The 22,174-nt window shown below is 43.9% G+C and overlaps 1 long non-coding RNA gene across 1 annotated transcript; it reads right to left on the bottom strand.

Moving 5' to 3' along the window:
* Window positions 1-560: 560 nt before the first annotated feature.
* Window positions 561-22,149, bottom strand: LOC133043940 (uncharacterized). Its single transcript, XR_009689796.1, has 3 exons — window positions 22,062-22,149; window positions 20,869-20,948; window positions 561-1,082 (listed from the first exon to the last, which is right to left on the bottom strand). It is a non-coding gene; the product is annotated as an uncharacterized LOC133043940 (long non-coding RNA).
* Window positions 22,150-22,174: the final 25 nt, after the last annotated feature.

Raw genomic sequence — 22,174 nt, 5'->3', positions numbered from 1 at the left:
CTCGTAGCTCAGTTGGTAAAGAATCTGCCTGCAATGCAGGAGACACTGCAATGCAGAGTTTGATCCCTCGGTGGGGAAGATCCCCTGAAGAAGGAAATGGCAACCCACTCCAGTTTTCTTGCCTGGAGAATCCCATGGACAGAGGAGTCTGGCAGGCTACAGTCCACGGGGTCACAAAGAGTCGGACACAACTTAGCGACTAAACCTCCACCACCCCTTCCCAGCTAAACTTCATTCAATTTGCAAAAATGTGCACCCTGCCCCCACCCCACTGAGAGAGGAACTGCTGTCTAGATTGCCATGGCATGAAGCCACACAACAAAATGTGTTCCTGAAAACATGTGAATTGCCCTTCCTAGAAATAAAGAAAAGAGAATTACTGGTAAAAGGAAGTGAATTTTCAGGCCTCACTGTCCAAATGCATGTATAGAGGCCCTTGACACTGGGCTCCAATTAAAGTCCCTAGGAGTCCCCTGTTTAAAACACTTGCATAGTCCTTTAGAGAACTTCAGAAGGAGAAATGTTAGGGGAAAAAAATCAAATGGGCTCTGAAACTCACAGAGGTTATCGTCAAATTTTATATCACAGATAATGACAGAACCAGATTTTGACACCTACTGACTTGCCACATTGTAATGCACAGTCTTCTAACGCAAGTGCACCTTTTTGTTTCCTTTGAGTTAGCTGCGGCCATGTTCCCAAAGGTCCCAGCTCTGATCACCGGATGCCTGCATCTTCAGATCCATTATGGAACAATACGCTGCTATCTACAGCCGTCAGCCAGAGGGAGAGAAGGCTCCTTCTGGCTCCTACGAGGCCGAGGGAAGAGCCCTGATGAGCAGGTTCAGTGTGGAAAGGTCACATGCATCCCTGCTGGCGTGCAGTATTGCTCTAACAGACACCGACCACAGCCTCCCTAGGGGTCACTCCTCCCTTCTCCCTTGTTAATAAAACGTCAGTTTCATTCAGGTGACAAAGTGCCCAGTCCAGGAGATAAACCATGATTGATTGATCCAAACTATTGTGCAATCTTCAATTTCTTTGCCAGGTACTAAGTCCAAAAATGGGCATTTGATCCAGTTCTGGAAATGAAAGAAAAAAAAAAAAGGGTGCTCAGAGAAGACAACCAAGTGCTTCTGCTTTCTATTTCTCTCCTGACTTCCCTGATGGTCCAGTGGCTAAGACTCCATGCTCCCAATGCAGGGGGGCCAGGGTTCCATCCCTGATCAGGGAACTAGATCCCACATGCCACATCTAAGAATTCTTATGTTGCAGCTAAAGACTCTGAATGCCACAAAGAAGACAGAAAATCCTGCATGTCTCAACTAAGACCCAGCATGGCCAAATAAATAAGTAAATATCAAAACATAATAATAATAGCAAAAGAGAGATTCCTTGCATACAACAGAAGACAGCATCCTTCACAACCCAGTCACAAAAGTCTGCTCCTTTACCATATTCCATCAGCAGAACCAAGTCACAGGTCCTGCCCACTTACATAGAAGGATTTAGATGCAGGCACGACTCCCAGGGGGTGGGCGTTACTGGAGCCACCCCTCAACTCGCCCACACTACATCCTTATTGATACATCTATTGATAGAATTCTGATGAAAATCCTCTCCGCCCACCTCGCTCCTGAGTCAAACAACCCAACTCCTACAAAAGATGTTTAAGGTACTTGGGAAATTCTGAATATAAACTATAAACTGGATAATAGGAAGTGTTAACTTTATTAGGTGTGCTAACGGAATTGTGATTCTAAATAAAAAACTAGAAAAGGTCAGTTTTCATTCCAATCCCAAAGAAAGGCAATGTCAAAGAATGCTCAAACTGCCACACAATTGCACTCATCTCACATGCTAGCAAAGTAATACTCAAAATTCTCCAAGCCAGGCTTCAACAGAACGTGAACCGCAAACTTGCAGATGTTCAAGTTGGATTTAGAAAAGGAAGAGGAACCAGAGATCAAATTGCCAACATCCATCGGATCATCGGAAAAACAAGAGAGTTCAAGAAAAACACCTATTTCTGCTTTATTGACTATGCGAAAGCCTTTGACTGTGTGGATCACAAAAAACTGTGGAAAATTCTGAAAGAGATGGGAATACCAGACCACCTGCCCTGCCTCCTGAGAAATCTGAATGCAGGTCAAGAAGCAACAGTTAGAACTGGACATGGAACAACATGCTGGTTTCAAATCTGGAAAGGAGTACATCAAGGCTGTATATTGTCATCATGCTTATTTAATTTATATGCAGAGTACATCATGAGAAATGCTGGGCTGGATGAAGCACAGGCTGGAATCAAGATTGCAGGGAGAAATATCAGTAACCTCAGGTAGGCAGATGACACCACCCTTATGGCAGAAAGCAAAGAAGAACTATAGAGCCTCTTGATGAAAGTGAAAGAGGAGAGTGAAAAAATTGGCTTTAAAACTCAACATTCAAAAAACTAAGATCGTGGCATCTGATCCCATCACTTCATGGCAAGTAGATGGGGAAACAGTGGAAATAGTGAGAGATTTTATTTTTTGGGGCTCCAAAATCATTGCAGATAGTGACTGCAGCCATGAAATCAAAAGATGCTTGCTCCTTGGAAGAAAAGTTATGACCAACTTAGATAGCATATTAAGAAGCAGAGACATTACTTTGTCAGCAAAGGTCTGTCTAGTCAAAGCTATGGTTTTTCCAGTAGTCATATATGGATGTGAGAGTTGGACTATAAAGAAAGTTGAGCACTGAAGACTTGATGCTTTCAAACTGTGGTGTTGGAGAAGACTCTTAAGAGTCCCTTGGACAGCAAGGAAATCAAACCAATCCATCCTAAAGGAAATCAGTACTGAATATTCACTGGAAGTACTAATGCTGAAGCTGAAACTCCAATACTTTGACCACCTGATGCAAAGAACTAATTCATTGGAAAAGATCCTGATTCTGGGAAAGATTGAAGGCAGGAGGAGAAGGGGATGACAGAGGATGAGATGGTTGGATGGCATCACCAACTCTATGGACATGAGTTTGAGTAAACTCCGGGAATTGGTGATGGACAGGGAGGCCTGGTGTATTGCACTTCACGGGGTCGCAGAGTTGGACATGACTGAGGAACTGAACTGAACTGAACTGATACGAAAATGACCTCTTTTTTTTTCCTTTGGCCTCAACACATGGCTTGCAGGATCTTAGTTCCCCAACCAGGGCCTGGGAATGAAATTGTGGAGTCCTAATGACTAGACTGTCAGAGAATTCCTAAAAATGACCAGTTTTTAGTAATACATATTAAAGTATGTTGGGATGAAATGCCATAGCATCTGAGGTTTGCTTTCAGGTATTTCAGCAGGGCAAAAGGAAAAAACACGGATAAAGCAAATGCAGCAAAAACAAAGTAATTATGATGAATATATGAGAAGTCATTGTACTGTATCTCTACTTTTTAGTATGTTCAAGCAGGATATTTCCTTTTTTTTTTTTGCCTTGTGGCATATGGCATCCCAGTTCTCCAAACAGTAATCAAACCATCGCCCCTTGCAGCAGAAGCATAGACTCTTAAACCACTGGACCACCGAGGAAGTTCCCATTCAAACGTTTTGTAATTATTTTCTTAAACCTGGCTACCCTTTTATGACCTCCATAAAGCCAAGAACCCCACATTAAACATACAAGATTGAGCAAGACTGTGTTGAAAATTCAAGCAGTTCTGAGCTGAGGGGGGTTTCCCCGAAGGTTTGTCCCAGCTTCCCTCTCCATCCTTTCCTACGCATCTGCTCTGAGTCTGCCATCCTCAAGCATACCTAGTTCCCCAAACAGACCACACTCCTTCATGCCCCACCTCAACAAACTTTTTGCATTTCCTGCACATTTACCTGATAGTTTCATCCAACACCATCCTTGAAGCCGTCTATCTGGTCTACCTCCAAACTTCAGCTCAAGTGCCAGGTCTTCAGTGAGGATTTCCCTGACCCCATTTGCTTTGTAGAACGTACCCTTCCTCTCTAGAGCTCCCACTGAGTCTTCTGCACCATATTGACTATTCTAGTATGTATCACAATGTATCAGAATTGTCTCCCTATCTGATTTCCCCACCAGGCTAACAGCTTCTGGAGAAAATAAGATTTCTCATTCATCTCTGTATCCAGTGATTAACACAGGGTTTGGCACACAGTCAGGGTTAAATTAATGTTTATTGAATAAATAAATGAGTGAAAAAAATCTATACATCCAATTTCAATGTGTTGATCAGAAAGAGATGAGCCCTGGAAAAGAGTCAGCTCACTAAGTGATTTCTGCAACCCAGCCTTGCCCTCCTCCCACCATCTGAGTCTCCCTCGGTCTAAATACAGGATCATTGCAAATCCCAATAAAGGAAAGACTCCAAGATGCTGATATTAAGATAAAGCACCAAGTGTCATTCCTTCATATGACTCAGAAATAAGCACCAAAAACCATTTTTCAAGAGGAACTGCAGAAATTGTCTTAGAATTGATCTTGGAATGCACAGCTTCATTGGCAGCTACTATTCTGTGCAGGAAAGGGCTCAGAATAATAGAGCTATGGGATAGGAAGGAGGATTTAGGCTCAATGTCATAAAGAAGGCTGAGCACCAAAGAATTGGTGCTTTTGAACTGTGGTGCTGGAGAAGACTGTTGAGAGTCCCTTGGACAGTAAGGAAATCAAACCAGTAAATCCTATAGGAAATCAACCCTGAATATTCATTAGAAGACTGATGCTGAAGCAGAAGCTCCAATACTTTGACCACCTGATGCAAAGAGCCTGGAAAAAAACTGACTCATTTGAAAAGACCCTGATGCTTGGAAAGATTGAAGGCAGGAGGAGAAGGGAATGACAGAGGATGAGATGGTTAGATGACATCACCCACTCAATGGACATGAGTTTGAGCAACTCTGGGAGATAGTGAAGGACAGGGAAGCCTGGTGTGCTGCAGTCCCTGGAGTCACAAAGAGTCCAACATGACTTAGCAACTGAACAACAACAATTAGGAAGAACTTTCTTGAGGGAAGTTCTCCATTTTCTAAAGAAGTTCCCCATTTATCCAAAAGCCAATGATTATTTACCAGGCACCTACAGCTCCAGGTGTTGCATTACTCTAAGGAACACTATAGAAAGTTAACTACCCTTGGAAATATATGCTGGATAAGCCAAGGCAAAGTCTGGATGATTCCAAGAATACTGCAGAAAGGGTCTAGATTGAAAGGACCCCTTCCAATTGGACCAGTTAATCTCTAAAGTTCCTTCCAAATAGCAGATCTGTTTTTCTTGTCCTGATGCTCCTTTCCCAGTTACAAATTTCATGTAGGACTACAGGCTTCCAGGGATCATCTAGGGAGACTGGAAAAGGAACTACATGTCTTCTATCAAAGAATGCAAACTTAAGACTTCCCTGTTTGTCCAGTGGTTAAGACTCTGTGCTTCCAACGCAAGGGGTGCAGGTTTGATCCCTAGTCAGGGAACTAAGATCCCACATGTGGCACAGCCAAAACAATTTTTTTAATTAAAATTTTTAAAAAAAGAATGCAAACTTTATCATTTCTCAACAAAGGGAGATGGAGGGAGGGAAATGCAACAAAGTGAGAGAAGGAAAGAAGGGAGAACTTTGGGAACAAGAACTCAGACAGGCAGTCTGAACAGCAGATCCACAGGGCAAGGATGGAAGAGGCCAGAAATTAAGGTCACTGGTGTCAGTCAGGTGAGAGACGACAGTGAGTGGTGGATGTAGACCTGGAAAAAGCTGGGGAAAGCAACGCAAACTTGAGAAGGCAAGAGCCATGTGCCTTTGTTCTGCCATTATACTTAGAAATTGGCACATAAGAGAGACTCAATGCAAAACTGAATAAATAAATAGTAATGGAAGTGGATGGCAGGGGACAAAAGTGACAGGGTCATTACAGCAGGGAGGATTGGGGTGAGGGGAGCGTTATGTATATGAAAGACAGGAAGAGTATAAGAAATAAGGAGAAAGGAGCTTTAAGAAGTTTTATGCTATGCCTTTTGATGCCAGGTGTTTTTTTTTTTTTTTTGTCATTTTCTCAAGAGGATTGCAATAAAAAATTAAATTGCCTGTTCAATTACTTTTGGATTCTGGGCTGATCATTCTTTGCATGGGATTCCCGTTGAGAACAGAGGAAAAGTGGTCTACAATTTATATGAGTGACGATGTTTTTAACCTCATCGGAGGCCAAAGCGTTAGTCAATCGCCAATGATATTTTTGAGATGCCAGTCTTATGTAAAATGAAAATGCGCAGAATTAGCTTGACACACTGCAAACTTAAAAGTCATCCCCGAGATTCATTGATCCCCAGGCAGCTTGTTGTCTGGTCTTGTTAGAGTGTCCAAAATTCCTTTTTGTGTTTTATTCATGACCTAGCTAAGGAAGGACATACTTACTGACAGGCAGTAAGACGGGATGTACAGAGTGGAGACAGCACCAACGAGATTTGTTGTGTGTGGTTTTGATCGGCAGTGACATTCTACAGTATCTTGTGATACAGAAGGCTCCAAGAGTTCATGCAGCACACATTATCCAAAGCATCAGGAGACGAAGTCTTGGATGGATTTACAGCAGAAGTTAGATTTTTAAAAATATTTTATTTATTTATTTGACTGTTCTGCACCTTAGTTGCAGCATGTGGGATCTAGTTCCCCGACCAGGGATCAAACTCAGACCCCCTGCATTGGGAACACAGAATTTTAGCCACTGGACCACCTGGGAAATCCTGCAACAGAAGTTAGATTTGCTGCAGACACCTGGGCTCAGACTCCACACTGGGTCAGTGGGCCACTGGGTTGAGTGACCTCGCCACCAGTGGGCATGGAAAACACTCTTGCCCTTGAATGGTTCTTCTGCTGCTGAGAGCCGTATCTCCACCATTCCAACTAAGAAACCACAGCCTTCAACATTTTCTGCCACTTCAACACAAAATATTACCTGAATTAATTCACGCAAAAATCCCAAGAGTTAGCCATAATTGACCTAAGCCCACACCTCTAATAAGTGGAGAAACATGGTTCTTAGGCCCAGTTTTCCAACGGCTCTGTTATGGACTGAATGTTTGTGTTCTCCAAAACTTATATGTGGAAGCCCTAATCCCCAGTGTGACCGTATTCAGAGGTGGGGCCTTGAGGGAAGTAATTAAGGTTAAATTAGGTCGTAAGGGTGAAGCCCTAATCCAACAGGCATGGTATCCTTTATAAGAAGAGAAAGAGACATCAGTCTCTTCCTCTGTCTCCCCACCTGCTCAGAGAAAAGGCCATACGAGGATACAGCAAGAAGGCAGCCATCTGCAAGCCAGGAAGAGAGTGCTCATTAAGAAACAAAATCAGCCAGAACCTTGGTCATTGACTTCTAGCTTCCAGACCTGTGAGAAAATAATTGTTGTTAAAGTCACCAGTCTGTGGTCCATTGTTCTGACATCCCGAGCAGACCCAGACAGACACCAGCACCTTCCTAAAGCGCCCCACCACCCACCCTTCACTCGGAACTTTGTTCATCCTGCTTCCCTGCTCTTAGCTCCTTTTCCCGGCTTAGATGCACGAGAACCACTCAAATCTCCGAACAAGCATCACCCACTCCATCAAACCATTCTTAACCCTTCTGATGCTGGCCCTACACAGATGTCAGCAATCATGACAGCCAGAAAATTAAGTGTCACCAGGCATTCTGCCATGCATGTGTCCTTTAAACCTCCCATCCTGTATTTCTATCCACTTTATCAAATAGGCACTATTTCTATCCACTTTACAGATGAGGAAACTGAAGGTAAGTATCTTCCCCAAGTAAATGGCAGGAGCCAGATTCGAATCTTAGCAGTCTGACGCCAGAGCCTGTGACCTTGCCAAATCTCATAGCACATGAATATCTGGTCACCTGACCTGTTTATTATTTCATCTCCTCCCACCGGACTGTAAGCTCTGCAGGGGCTGGACCTTGTCGATCCATCTCTGCATCTCTGTGCCTCCAAGGCCCAGCACAATGCCTGGTGCATATTGGGCCTCACAGAGGCTTGGGGAATGAATGATCAAATGAACGAATGAATGCCTCAACCTCACACTGGTAGCCACCTGTCACAGTGATCAGAAAATGTGCAGTCCCTCTGACTGTGGTTATTAACAAAGAACCTCAGTGTGTGATAATGAAAGTTACAGCGTGTGCCCGTCTGTCCACACAGCCTCCCTCTGTCTCCATGCAGGCACGTCTGAGTGAACAGATAACTCACGCTGAGATTTACTTAAAAGGCATTTAACTCAGCTCACACGTCTGCAGACCAAGCCTATTACTTGCCGTAATCTATTCCATGAATTACCATTTTGATTTCCAGCACAGAGAGACGGTGGTAGGTAGGTAGGGTTGCCCCCCCCCCCATCATCAGTTGAGTTACTGTCTGCTTTTGTGGAATAAATCGCTATAAATTGAGTTACCAGCACTCTAAAATGGGGAAATATATTCTCGATGCTATATGGGCAGCTGACAACATTATGGAAATACACAAAGTGTACGCCTGAGTTTACGGGGAAGGTGATGAGTTGTGACGGATGTTGGGAGAAGGGTGGGGGTGGGGGGTGGCCTCAGGCTCATGACAGGCTTTTCCTCCAGTGCAACTGGGTTCAGCCTCTAGCGAGGGGTTTTGAAGGTAAACTGCCAGGAAGGGCTGAGGTATGAAGATAAACAAGGGGGCTGATGGGTGGACAAACCAACTTGGGAAATAAAATAAAACCATCCAAGTAGGGATGGTACTGGGGACACTGTTGGTGCCCTACTCCGGGTCAGAAAGATCCCCTGGAAGAGGGAATGGTTACCCACTCCAGGATTCCTGCCTGGGAAATAACCATAGACAAGAGGAGCCTGGCAGGCTGCAGTCCACAGGGTGGCAAAGAGTCGGGCATGACTGAAGCAACTAACACAAACACAGAGATAGCTCCTACCTATCCCGTGTGCCCATCCCTCCGTTGCGAGATGCCTTGATTACAAAAGCGACACGTGCAAACTCTCTTTGGAAGCCCACTCTTGGGCTACTGAGGTAGCTTTGCAGCTCTGCAGCCTCCCACCCGGGACCAGGGGCTGCTCTCTGGTGTGACACTATGAAAGACCAGCATCTTGCTCTGAGTGGGGAAGTGCTCTCAGGTTTCATATCGACTCCAGAGCTTCCCACGGAACCAGACTGATGCTGGGGTTTCTCCCGATGTCTCTCGCCTGCACCCTGGCTTCTTCCCCTTCCCTGTCCACTTTTCCCCTATAAGCTTACAGGTTTCATCTCCTTAATAAACCACGTGGATACAAAGGCTGGTCTCAGTGTCTGCCTCTGGGAAAGGACCCAGGGTTTGCAGTCAGGAGCCTTCTACCAACCACGAGGGTCTGTGGCAGTGGATCATGGGAAAGCCAGGAGCTGATGGGGCAGCAATGTCCAGGGGAACAGAATAGGAGTGGAGGGCAGCAGGGGGATCCCTGGAAAATCTATCCAGTGTCTGGCAGAGGGTCAGCTCCATCAGCCAGTCCAAAGGTCAGGAAGGCATGTGATGATGCTACCAGGCAAATAGACCTTTCCTGACTCCCCTTTCCTTCTTCCCTTCACATTCCCCTACCTAATGCTCCACAGCCTCAGAGGAGCCAGAAATAGCAGTTATCCATAAGAAGAAAAGAGAAGGACCATTCCCTTCCCAAAGCCACAGCCCTGTCTGCAGTCAATCCAGCTGGATGGGGGAGGCAGAGGGAGGTGACTTACCTTGGAAACCCACTGAAGTGCTAATATTGAATAGATCTAGATTGGATGTATGTAAGTGAATGCATGCTCAGTTGTGCCCAGCTCTTTGGAACCCCATGGACTTTAGCCCGCCAGGCTCCTCTGTCCATTGGATTCTCCAGAATACTGGAGTGGGTTGCCATTTCCTTCTCCTGGGGATCTTCTCAACCCAGGGGTCAAGCCCAGGTCTCCTGTAGCTCCTGCACTGGCAGGCAGATTCTTAACCGCTCAGCCACCTGGGAAGCCCAGACTGCATGTTCCAATTTCTGAACCAAGGCTCTATTTTGTACCTTAAAGGGACCATAGGGTCTCCCTTGCCTCAGCTGACCTGCAGAGCCATAAGGGACCGCCAGAGTTTTCCTCCAGGGCAGGGAAGGGACAAAGTCAAATTTAGAGGGATGGGGAGAGACAATAATAAAATGACTTTTAGGACTACACCTCACAAGTCCTGAATGTTTGAGCTGGGGTCCTGAATTGAACAGGGATCTCCTGCATTGCAGGTGGATTCTTTACCAACTGAGCTATCAGGGAAGCCCATTTGACACACCAGGACACATCTAATAGACATTTACCATAAGTATTACTGTTGCATTTGTACTGTAATTGATTTGCTGGATATAATGGTTTCTTATGCCCTTAAGACAGACATACCATCAATGGGAACACTCTGTGAGAATGGAGACAGAAAGATCAATTTAGAGGCTGCTGGGCTGAGGGATGACATAGCAGATGCCAAGATTGGCTACCTGAAGCCATTTGCATCCCCCTTTCCCCTGCTTCCCTCTCCTATAGAGCCTGGAAAGTGAAACACTCACTTCCTCAGATTCCCCCTGCAGCCAGGGGGTGTTACTTGACACAGTTCTGGCCAATGAGACATAGATGGAAGAGAGGGATTCCCTTCCTAAATAAAAAGACAAAGGCTTTCAATTAGAAGTGATAGCCCAGAATGTGGATGTGATGCTTGGAGAAGCAGCAACTGTGTTGTGATCATGAGAACCAATACCAACACTGAAGAGGGCAGAAGAGAAAAAGCAGGAGGAGCCAGGGTCCCGGGTGACATCCTTGGGCTTCTGTTCCAATCCTGAACTGCCTGTCCCAAACTTCCTTTTGCACATGAGAAACATACCCTTTACTTTTTAAAGCCACTGCAGCAGAGTTTCCTGGTACTCAATCCTAGCTGATATGAATGATGAGGGTTTGACATAGAGAAGCTGTACAGAGACAGAAAGGGAAAATGTGGGAGACGCTTAGGAGATGTAATTAATAAGACTTGACACCTGACTGGACATGAGAGGAGGAGGGAATTAGGGATGAAAAGAGTGACTGTTTTTCCCTAGATAAGGAATAGAGAAGTAGAAACAGATTTTAGTGGACAGAGATAAATCATCACCATTTAACAAGCTGCTAAGAACTGAATCATGCCCCCCTAAAATTCCTATGTTGAACCAATGTGATGATGCTTGAAGCTGACACCTTTAATTATCTCCTAAGTTATCTCTTTAGGAGATAGTTAAGTTTACATGAGGTCATGAGGGTAGAGCCCTCGTGATTCGACTAGTGACCTTATAAGAAGAGGAAGGCACACCAGTGCTCCCTTCCTGCCATGTGAGGACACAAAGAGAAGACAACTGTCTGCAAACCAGGAAGAGATCTCTCACCAGGAGGCAGAGGCTGAGGGCAGAGGTGGAAGGGGGCAGAAATAGAGAAATAAAAAGTCAGATGGGAGGCAGCAGAGGAGAAAAAAAGGAGAAAGAAGAGGGAGAGAATCGAGAATAAATCTCTGCCTGGAAGGAAGGAGCCTCATATGAATTCTAGATCTCATCCTCCCGCTTCTGAAGTTGAGAAACTGAGACCCAAAGAGGAGAAAGAGGAAAAGATAAAATCAGTGGCACTGGTAGATGTCTGCCCCTCGTTTATTCACTCAACAAACATGTATAGACAACTACAGACTATGTGCTGCAGACCAGGAATCACGGTCAAATAGGGCAGAGTACCCGAGGGGACAGCCTCGTCCCATGGAGAGAGACTCTGTGCTGCTCATGAGCATCAGTGTCCCAAAGCTCCCAGCCCTTGATTATTAAAGTATTTGCAAGAGTTGGAGTAAATTCACATTTGGAGTGGTCTGATGATTATTGAGAGAATCCTATCATGGAAAAATAATATAAAATTATGAATGTAAAACTGTACAAAAGTAGAAGAGGTTTGCGCAAGTGAGAGACCCAGAAGCTTAAGCGTTTTGGGCTTTAACAGCAATTCTACTGTGACCACACCTAAGCTGGAGAGTACCAATACTTCTAAATTGGGCCAGCAGTGTCCTCTAGTGGACATGAGGAGAAACGCCTCAGAGAGCCCCGAAGCTCTGACTCTGCTACCAACAAAGCCAGGCAGGCCAGTTTCGCCGATGGCTTCCCAGACGTTTCTGATCACCTCCACCTTCTGACCCCGGAATTGTGTAATTATTACTAGAGGCTCAGAGATCAGCACCTAGATGTACAGTTTCCTGTTGTTGAGTCTGAGGCAAGTAACTTCACACTTCCGAGTTTCAATCTCCTTTCCTGTAAATAATATGCATCTGAATGTGATTAAATTAAATGTTTACTTCCAGGGTGGTTCTAAGATTAAATAACATGAGCCGGCAGGCCTAGAGCCTGTGCTCCACAACAAGAGAAGCCACCGCAATAAGTCCGAGCATCACAACCAGAGAGTAATCCCCACTCGCTGCAGCTAGAGAAACTGTGCACGTAGCAATGAAGACTCAGCACAACAAAAAAAAAAAGAACAAGGACAAGCTCTTCTATAATCACAGTTCAGTGATCAAAAACAGACAATTAACATAAATGCAATAAATATTATTATCTACTCTGCAAACCCTATTTCAGTTTTACCAACTCTCCCAATCATGCATCCAGTTTCAATACTTCATGTCAAATAGATGGGGGGAAAGTGGAAACTGTGACAAATTTTACTTTCTTGGGCTCCAAAATCACCACAGATGGTGACTGCAGCCATGAAATTAAAAGACTCCTTGGAAAAAAACTATGACAAATCTAGATAGCATATTAAAAAGCAGAGACAAAGGTGCATGTAGTCAAAGCTATGGTTTTCCCAGTGGTCATGTAGGGATGTGAAAATTGAGCCATAAAGAAGGCTGCGTATCAAAGAATTGATGCTTTCAAATTGTGGTGCTGGAGAAGACTTTTGAGAGTCCCCTGGACTGCAAGGAGATCCAACCAGTCAATCATAAAAGAAATCAGTCCTGAATATTCATTGGAAGGAGTGATGCTGAAGCTCCAATACTTTGGCCACCTGATGCAAAGAACTGAGTCACTGGAAAAAGACCCTGATGCTGGGAAAGATTAAAGGCAGGAGGAGAAGGGGATGACAGAGGATGAGATGGTTGGATGGCATCACCGACTTGGTGGACATGAGTTTGAGGAAGCTCCGGGAGTTGGTGATGGACAGGGAAGCCTGGCTGCTGCAGTCCATGGGGTTGCAAAGAGTCAGACACAACTTAGCAACTGAACAGCAATACAAAAGAAAACCCAGGATCATGCATGACATTCAATCATTATGTCTTTTTGTCCCCACGAATTTGAGCCAGCTTCTCAATCTCACGTGCATACATGCACGTGCATACTTTACAACACTGGCATTTTTTAAGACTTTTTTAGAGCTGTTTTATGCTTACAACAAAATTGAGAGGGAGGCACAGAGATTTCCCTGGCATTGACATTTTTAAAAGGACAGGCTAATATTGTAGAACATTTTTCATTTTGGATTTGTCTGATGTTTCCTCGTAATTAGATTTGGGTTGTGCATCTTTGGTAAAAATAACATGAGAGGGATGTTTTCTTCTCAGTGCCTTGTGTTGGGAAGCACATGATGTCAAGTTGTCTGTTTGCTGGTGATGTTAACGTTGATGCCTGGCTAAAGTGGCCTTTGCCAGGTTGCCCCAGTAATGTTTCTGGGTTTTCCTTTGTAAATAATAAGTACCTTGTGGAGAGCTAATTTGAGATTGTGTAACATCTTTGACCCCTCAACTTTACCCACTATATCAGCATCCTTTGCCCACTCTCATCTCAGTTGTAACTATAATAGTTGCCAAATAATGATTGTCTAATGCCATCTTTTTTCTGTTTATTTGATTTTTCTCATAAGGCAGAGCTTTCTCTTCCAGCCCATTTTTTAATTTACTTATTTACCTTTATCAGTGGACTCAGTGATTCTTCCTTTATTATGGGGCTGTAATTTGCTACTATGCTGGGCCATACTATGCTTAGTCACTCAGTTGGGTCCAACTCTTTGTGACCCCATGGACTGCAGCCCACCAGGCTCCCCTGTCCATGGGGATTCTCCAGACAAGACTACTGGAGTGGGTTGCCATGCCCTCCTCCAGGGAATCTGCTACTATCATTGTTTATTTTCACCCTCAAACGGTGCCACCAATTTGGCCAGTAAGAAAGACTGGGAGATGAGTGGGTTTGGGGGCTAGTGAGAATAAAGTATATTTTTAAAGTCACAGGAAGACAGTGCTCAGCAAGCACCTGGGATTTAGAGCCAGACTGGAAAGTAACAGGATGTCATCCCTCCCATTTGCATTTTATTTATCTGTAGCCACAGTTTTACATACAAGAAGAGCCCCAGGAATAAGGAAGAGAACTCTGATTCTTTCCCTCTGTAGTTTAAAAGTTATTAAAACATGTCTTACAGACTGGGTAGCCCCAACTGGAGCTTGGTTGCGGGAAAGGAAGTTGCTGGGAGGAAGTTCACCTTCCAGTGAGGGGTTGGGAACTGAGGAGCACGAGGATGAATCAATGACCTAGACTCCGCACTGAGATTCTGTCCTTGAGGAGAGGTGATGGTCCAGCCATATGGCACTGTGGGCGTGCCAGGGGGACAAGACAAGACTGCCATCATCCTCTGGGAACTCATCACTAAAGAGCTGGGACCCTTGGGGACCCATGTGACTCCCCGGCTGAGCGTAACACAGAGAGAAGGAGGAAGGCCAAGCAAGGGTCACAAGGAAGGGGCAGGATGGCGGGAGAACAGGGAGGGCTGTTGGGGACCAGGAGTGGCAGAATGAAAGCCAAATCACGGGTATGCGACAGGACCTCTGAGCATTTAGGTGACCTGAGGGAAAACTGGACCCCTCCTCTAAATAAACTGAGGGCTCAGAGCAGTTGCCATTTGAGCAGGTTTATATATGCAGCTGTGCTTGGCTCCATGCAATGAAGAACGTCAGGACACACTCTCTGCATCCCTGGGCACTGAACCAGAGTTATCAGCCTTCAGACACAAAGATGGGATGGGGAATGACTTGAGTTCTAGTGGGGTCGAGAGAAAGTGAGTTCTCATCTTGGTGATGGTGGTGGTGGTACTCAGTTGCTCAGTTGTATCTGATTCTTCTGTGACCCCATGGATTGAAGCCCACCAGGCTCCTCTGTCCATGGGATTTTCCAGGCAAGTATACCAGAGTGGGTTGCCATTTCCTTCTCCAAGGGATCTTCCCAATCCAGAGATCAAACCCGCATCTCCTACATCAGCAGGCGGGTTCTTTACCACTGAGCCACCTGGGAAGCCCTCTCATCTCAGTACTGCCATCAGTTTACTGTGGGACCTTGGATAAGTCACTCCTCGTATCTAAAAAACCAGTAGGATGAGGCCAGCCAGTATAAAAGGAGTACTCATGAGAATACAATGTATGTCTCATATGACCAAGCAAATAATTTGGTATCTGTGAAAGTGTCCTTCAGTTTATTGGGTCGTATATAAAATTGCCAGATATGTGCACCATGTTGATTTTTCTTACACTGGACTTCACCAGGAGGTTGAAGCTTTGCTCATATTTTGAAACAGCAAAATTCAAGAGGTTATTAATGTATTTCAGGAGGTCTGGGTGTTTCCATCATCTCAGTTCAGTTCAGTCATTCAGTCATGTCCGACTCTTTGAGACCTCATGAATCGCAGCACACCAGGCCTCCCTGTCCATCACCAACTCCCGGAGCTTACTCAAACTCATGCCCATAGAGTCAGTGATGCCATCCAGCCATCTCATCCTCTGTCGTCCCCTTCTCCTCCTGCCCCCAATCCCTCCCAGCATCAGGGTTTTTTCCAATGAGTCAACTCTTCGCATGAGGTGATCAAAGTACTGGAGTTTCAGCTTTAGCATCAGTCCTTCCAATGAATCCCCAGGACTGATCTCCTTTAGGATGGACTGGTTGGATCTCCTTACAGTCCAAGGGACTCTCAAGAACCTTCTCCAACACCACAGTTCAAAAGCATTAATTCTTTGGTGCTCAGCTTTCTTCACAGTCCAACTCTCACATCCATACATGACCAAACTAACCTTAATTAGTCATCTCATAGGTGGAAGGCATGGAGAGGAGGGAAAGAGATGGAAGCCCCCAAGCAGAGACAGAATAGAACTCGGGAAGCCAAGTATAGGAAAAACACAGAAGTTCATTCAACCTCTTTGAAAGTAACCTGGTGATATCGGTAAAGGTAATGATATGCACTAGGTTATAGTATTTCCAGGCTTCCCAGGTGGTAAAGAACTTTGCTAGTGGTAAAGAACTCACCTGCCAATGCAGGAGACATAATGAGGGTTCAATCCCTGGGTCAGGAAGATCCCCTGGAGGAGGGCATGGCAACCCACTCCAGTTTCTTGCCTGGAGAATCCCATGGACAGAGAGGCTGGTGGGCTACAGTCCATAAGGTCGCAAAAAATCACACACAACTGAAGCGACTTAGCACACACGCATAGCATTTTCACTCCTAGCAGACTTCTCGAGGAAGCTCTCACAATTGCACAGGGCACTCAAACAAGATTGCTGCACTACTGCTTATAACCGTTTTTCAGTATTTATTTATTTGGCTGTGCTGGGTCTTAGTTGTGGTATGTGAGAGATTCGGAATTCAGGATCTTTAGTTGCAACACTCAAACTCTTAGTTGCAGCATGTGGGATATAGTTCCCCGATCAGGAATTGAATCAGCCCCCTGAATCAGGAGCTCTGAATCTTAGCCATTGGGCCACTAGGGAAGTCTCTAATAATTTTTTAAACGGATACAATGTAAATGCCCAAAGTGATGAAAATGAAAAAATAAAATCTGGTACACTGCCACCATAGAATACTAAGCAGCTATGAAAATAAATCACTTCATGTACGTGTATCAACACAGATGGACAGTGAAGGCAAAATTTGTGTGTGCGCACTTTGCAGCTGGGTTTCTGAGTTTGGTATTTCATGCCTTCTTTCTTTTTTTTCTCTGATCAGTCCAGCTAGAAATTTACCCATTTTATAGATCTTCTCAAAGGACAACCTTTTGAAAATAAACCTTTATTTGGAATAATTTTAGGCTTACAGAAAACTTGCAAAGATAGTTGAGGAAGTTCTCACACAGCCCTCACTCTGCAGTTTCAGGTTCCCCTTGTGTTACTATGTCGCATTACTGTTGTATATTTGTCAAAATATAAGAAACCAACAATGATACATTATTATTAATGAAAGTCTAGACTTTGGATGTTCCAGGTTTTCTATTAATGTCCTCGTTCTGTTCCAGGATCCAATACACTGTAAAGATTACCACTTTGCATTTTGTTGTGTTCGTGTCTTCTGGTCTGCGACTGTTTTTCAGCCTTCCCTCATTTTTCACGACCTTGACGGCCTTGAGGAGTACTGGTCAGGTGTTTTGGAGATTGTCCCTCAATTTGGGTGTATCTGATGTATTTTATCGTGATTTGGCTGCAGTGATGGATTTAAGGGAAGAATGTGTGCTCAGTCACTTGGTTGTGTCTGACTCTTTGCGACCCCATGGACTGTAGTCCATCAGGTTCCTCTGTCCATGGAATTTTCCAGGCAAGAATACTAGAGCAGGTTGCCATTTCCTACTCCAGGAGATCTTCCTGACCCAGGGATCAAATCTGCGTCTCCTGCAGTGACAGGCAGATTCTCTACCACTAAGCCACCTGAGAAGCCAGGGGAAGAATACCTCAAGGTAAAGTGTCTTTCTCATCCTGTCATATCAAAGGTAACTAGTATCACTTGGTTAAGGTACTGCTTGTCAGAATTCGACATCTACAATTACTACCTTCTCTCTCCACGACTGTAGTCTTCAGAACTGAGTCACTAAGTCTAGCCAACTCTCAAATGGAAAGGTGGGAATTAAGCTCAACCTCCTGGTGGGGGCCAGGAGTGCCTGCATATATTACTTGGGATTTTTCTACAATGCATATTTGTCTCTTTCCCCCATTTATTTCTCTATTCAATCATTGATATCATTACGAACTCCTGTATATTTATTTTATAACCTTGGTTATGATCCAATAGATACCATTTAGTTAGTTTCTTGAATTGCTCCAGCTCTGACCATTGGGAGCTCTTTCAGGTCAATTCATCTGTCCCTTTGACATAGCCTCACCCCGCCCCGCCCCCCCCCCCTCCCACACGCCCTCCATTTCTCTTTGTGAAGAACTCTTACTTTCTGGTACTGCAGAATGCTTCAGGCTCATTTGTACTTTCTCTTCCCCAGCCCTGGAATCAGTTTTTCAGTTTCATTTCTTTTCTCTATCGTTCGTCTGCTTTCCATTTTAATGATTTCTGCCCTTCCTCTATTATTTCCTCGCTTCTGCTTATTTTGACTTTAATTTTAATTAATTTCTCTAATTTTTTTTTTTTTTTTTGGCTGCACTGTGCAGCATGCAAGATCTTAATTCCCCAACCAGGGATTGAACCCGTACCCCTGCAGTAGAAGCAGAGTCCCAACCACTGGACCACCAGGGAAGCCACCAACCCACTGATAATTTCTTAAAGTGAAAGTTGATGTTATTGACTTGAAACTTTGAGACCTGTCTTTTGCTGACCTTTTCAGTACCATACATTTTAGTACTATAAATCTTCCTCGGAGCCCTACTTTAACTGCATCCCACACATTTTTATATGCTTTGTGTTTTTTGTTTTCATTCAGTTCAATATACTTCCTAATTTCCCTTTTGACTCATTTTTGGATGTCTGCATGATTTGAAGGTACACTATTTAATCTCCAGATAGTTGGGAATTTTCCATAGAGACATTATCTCTATGTCACTGATTTCTAGCTTAGTTCCATTATAGTGAGAACATATTTTACATGACTTGAATCCTTTCTAAATTTATTAAGACTTTTTTTATGGCTCTATCTCAGTAAATGCTCCATGTGCTCTTACAAAGCATGTATGTTGTTGGGTGGCACATGCTAGTAAAGTAATGCTCAAAACTCTCCAAGCCAGGTTTCAGCAATATGTGAACCATGAACTTTCAGATGTTCAAGCTGGATTTAGAAAAGGCAGAGGAACCAGAGATCAAATTGCCAACATCGCTGGATCATCAAAAAAGCAAGAGAGTTCCAGAAAAACATCTATTTCTGCTTTATTGACTATGCCAAAGCCTTTGACTGTGTGGATCACAACAAACTGTGGAAAATTCTGAAAGAGATGGGAATACCAGACCACCTAACCTGCCTCTTTAGAAATCCGTATGCAGGTCAGGAAGCAACAGTTTGAACTGGACATGGAACAACAGACTGGTTCCAAATAGGAAAAGCAGTATGTCCAGGCTGTATATTGTCACCCTGCTTATTTAACTTACATGCAGAGTACATCATGAGAAACACTGGACTGGAGGAAGCACAAGCTGGAATCAAGATTGCTGGGAGAAATATCAATAACCTCAGATATACAGACGAAACCACCCTTATGGCTGAACGTGAAGAACTAAAGAGCCTCTTGATGAAAGTGAAAGAAGAGAGTGAAAAAGCTGGCTTAAAGATCAACATTCAGAAAAAAAGATCACGGCATCTGGTCCCATCACTTCATGGCAATTAGATGGAGAAACAGTGGAAACAGCGGCAGACTTTATTTTCTGGGGGCTCCAAAATCACTGCAGATGGTGACTGCAGCCACGAAATTAAAAGATGCTTACTCCTTGGGAGAAAAGTTATGACCAACCTAGACAGCATATTAAGAAGCAGAGATGTTACTTTGCCAATAAAGGTCCTTCTAGTCAAGGCTATGGTTTTTCCAGTGGTCATGTACAGATGTGAGAGTTGGACTATAAAGAAAGCTGAGTGCTGAAAAATTGATGCTTTTGAACTGTGGTGTTGGAGAAGACTCTTGAGAGTCCCTTGGACTGCAAGGAGATCAAACCAGTCAATCCTAAGGAAATCAGTCCTAAATATTCATTGGAAGGACTGATGTTGAAGCTGAAACTCCAATACTTTGGCCACCTGATGCAAAGAGCTGACTCATTTGAAAAGACCCTGATGTGGGGAAAGATTGAAGACGGGAGGAGAAGGGGACGACAGAGGATGAGATGGTTGGATGGCATCACCGACTCAATGGAAATGAGTCTGAGTGGACTCCGGGAGTTGGTGATGGACAGGGAGGCCTGGCGTGCTACAGTCCATGGGGTCGCAAAGAGTCAGACATGCCTGAGTGACTGAACTGAATGGAAGCCAATTAACATGCTGCTCAAGGTTTTAGTGGCATTTCTGATTTTGTGTTTAGGTATTCTATCAGTTATTGAGAGAGAGTTGTTGAAATATCTGATATAATTGTGTTTGTCTGTTTCTCCCTACAGTTTTTCTGACAACAATCTCTAATTTTCCTTAATGTTCTGCCTGACCTACTCTTGGGTGAGGATGTGACCTAATTTAACCAATCAGCATACCCCATGCCTTTGCTCATACTGATTGCTTTCTGTTTGGACATATGCATCAATTCAGGAAAGAAGAGTCAATCCCATGATATCTACCAAAACAAACAGGAAAAAGAAACTTTCTCTCCAGGGATGTTGCTAGCAATAAAGATAATAAAGCCTGGAACTATTGGAGTCACCACCTGGAGCCTGAGAATAAAGCCAGTTCAGAAGAAAGCACCAAAGTGAGATGTCAAGAGACCAGCTGGAGCTCCTCCCTGGATCCAGCCACAGCTGAATGCACTGGACACCTCAATAATGTTAGTCAATAAATTCTCCTTTTCTGCTGAGCTATTTTGAATTGGGTTTCTGTCACTTACAACTAAAAACATCCTGACCAATATTGAAGAAGAGAGAAATACATTCTTGAGACTCTTAAATACTTACCAAGGATGCTAATGTCAGGTAAGGTGTCCCAGAAGTTTGGTGAAACTCATTGCCAGTCTTTTAGGTGAGCAGGATAAGGGCTGTGCAGAAGGTCATTATACTAGAGTTATTTTGTGTGCGCGTGTGTGTGTTTACATTTGAGGGATATATTCAATAACTCTGTCTCAAGTATTTTAATATCTCAGCATCTCACAGTTGTAAGAGTAGTAATTAAACAGAATCTGATCTTCTACATAGCATAGAGGAAGAAAGAGCATGATATGGCGAAAACAGCAGTGAACCAAGAGTCCAATAACCTGGTATCTAATCCTAATCTGATCACTAATTGACAGTATGGGTTGAGACAAATCCCCTGCTCCTCTTGACCTCGATTTGTAAGTCTGTAAAGTGATAAGAATGACTATATCGTCTTCAAGCACCTGTCCAATTCTGGAATGAACAGCCTGCTAGGATAGAGGTTCCTAATCTTTGATAGGATCTAAACCCCAGAAAAATACACATATGGGCAAACACATAATTTTGCATAGAGTCTCATGGGTTTCACAACTCTAGAAGCCATTCTATATCTCTAAACTCCCTGCTCCACAGAAACTACGACACTAGCTTCTGCTTGGACTCCTTCTGGTGACAGGGAGCTCACTACCTTACAAAGTGGTCAAACATAACTGAACTGCGCTGGAAAAATTAATTCGTCTTCATATTGAACTAAGAGCTGCACACTGTAACTTCTACCCATTGGTCTAAATTCTCCACAGCAAAATGGGGGAAAAAACAAAACAAAACACTTTACTCTTCATTTCTCTGTAAACTGTTTCTAACTTTGAAATACAAACGATTTATGGGGAGAAATGCAGATGACTTGCCATGCAAATTATTTTACAGTGCATTGTTATAAAGATATACTCTGCCTCCCTCATCCCAAATACGCCAATCATCTAAATGCAGATGTTAAACTCCAGACAAGCAGCACTGATATTAATCTGCACGGTTTTGCAAAGACAGGAGTTATTGTATAAAAATATCTCGAAGGAAACAGCAGAGTCTTTTGGAAAGAGCACTTCAGTAAGAATCAGAAGTCTTATAAGTGGTTGGTAGACTGTCTTGCAGTCCAATTACCTGTGTATCCTTGGGCAAGTCACTTAACCCCTCCCTCTGAACCCCATTTCTCATCTATAAAATGTGACAGAACCTACCTCACAGCGATGCAGCGAGGATCAAATGCTGTCCTATTCGTAAAGCTTCTAGCCCAAGCCTGACACAGAACAAATTCTTACTACAGACTAGCTCCGGGGCTCAGCAAGCCCAG

This window comes from Dama dama, chromosome 22 (genome assembly GCF_033118175.1).
Source record: "Dama dama isolate Ldn47 chromosome 22, ASM3311817v1, whole genome shotgun sequence".
Lineage (NCBI taxonomy): Eukaryota > Metazoa > Chordata > Mammalia > Artiodactyla > Cervidae > Dama > Dama dama.
Note: the sequence above shows the minus strand (reverse complement) of the source record. Positions and strands in the feature narration are given on the sequence as shown.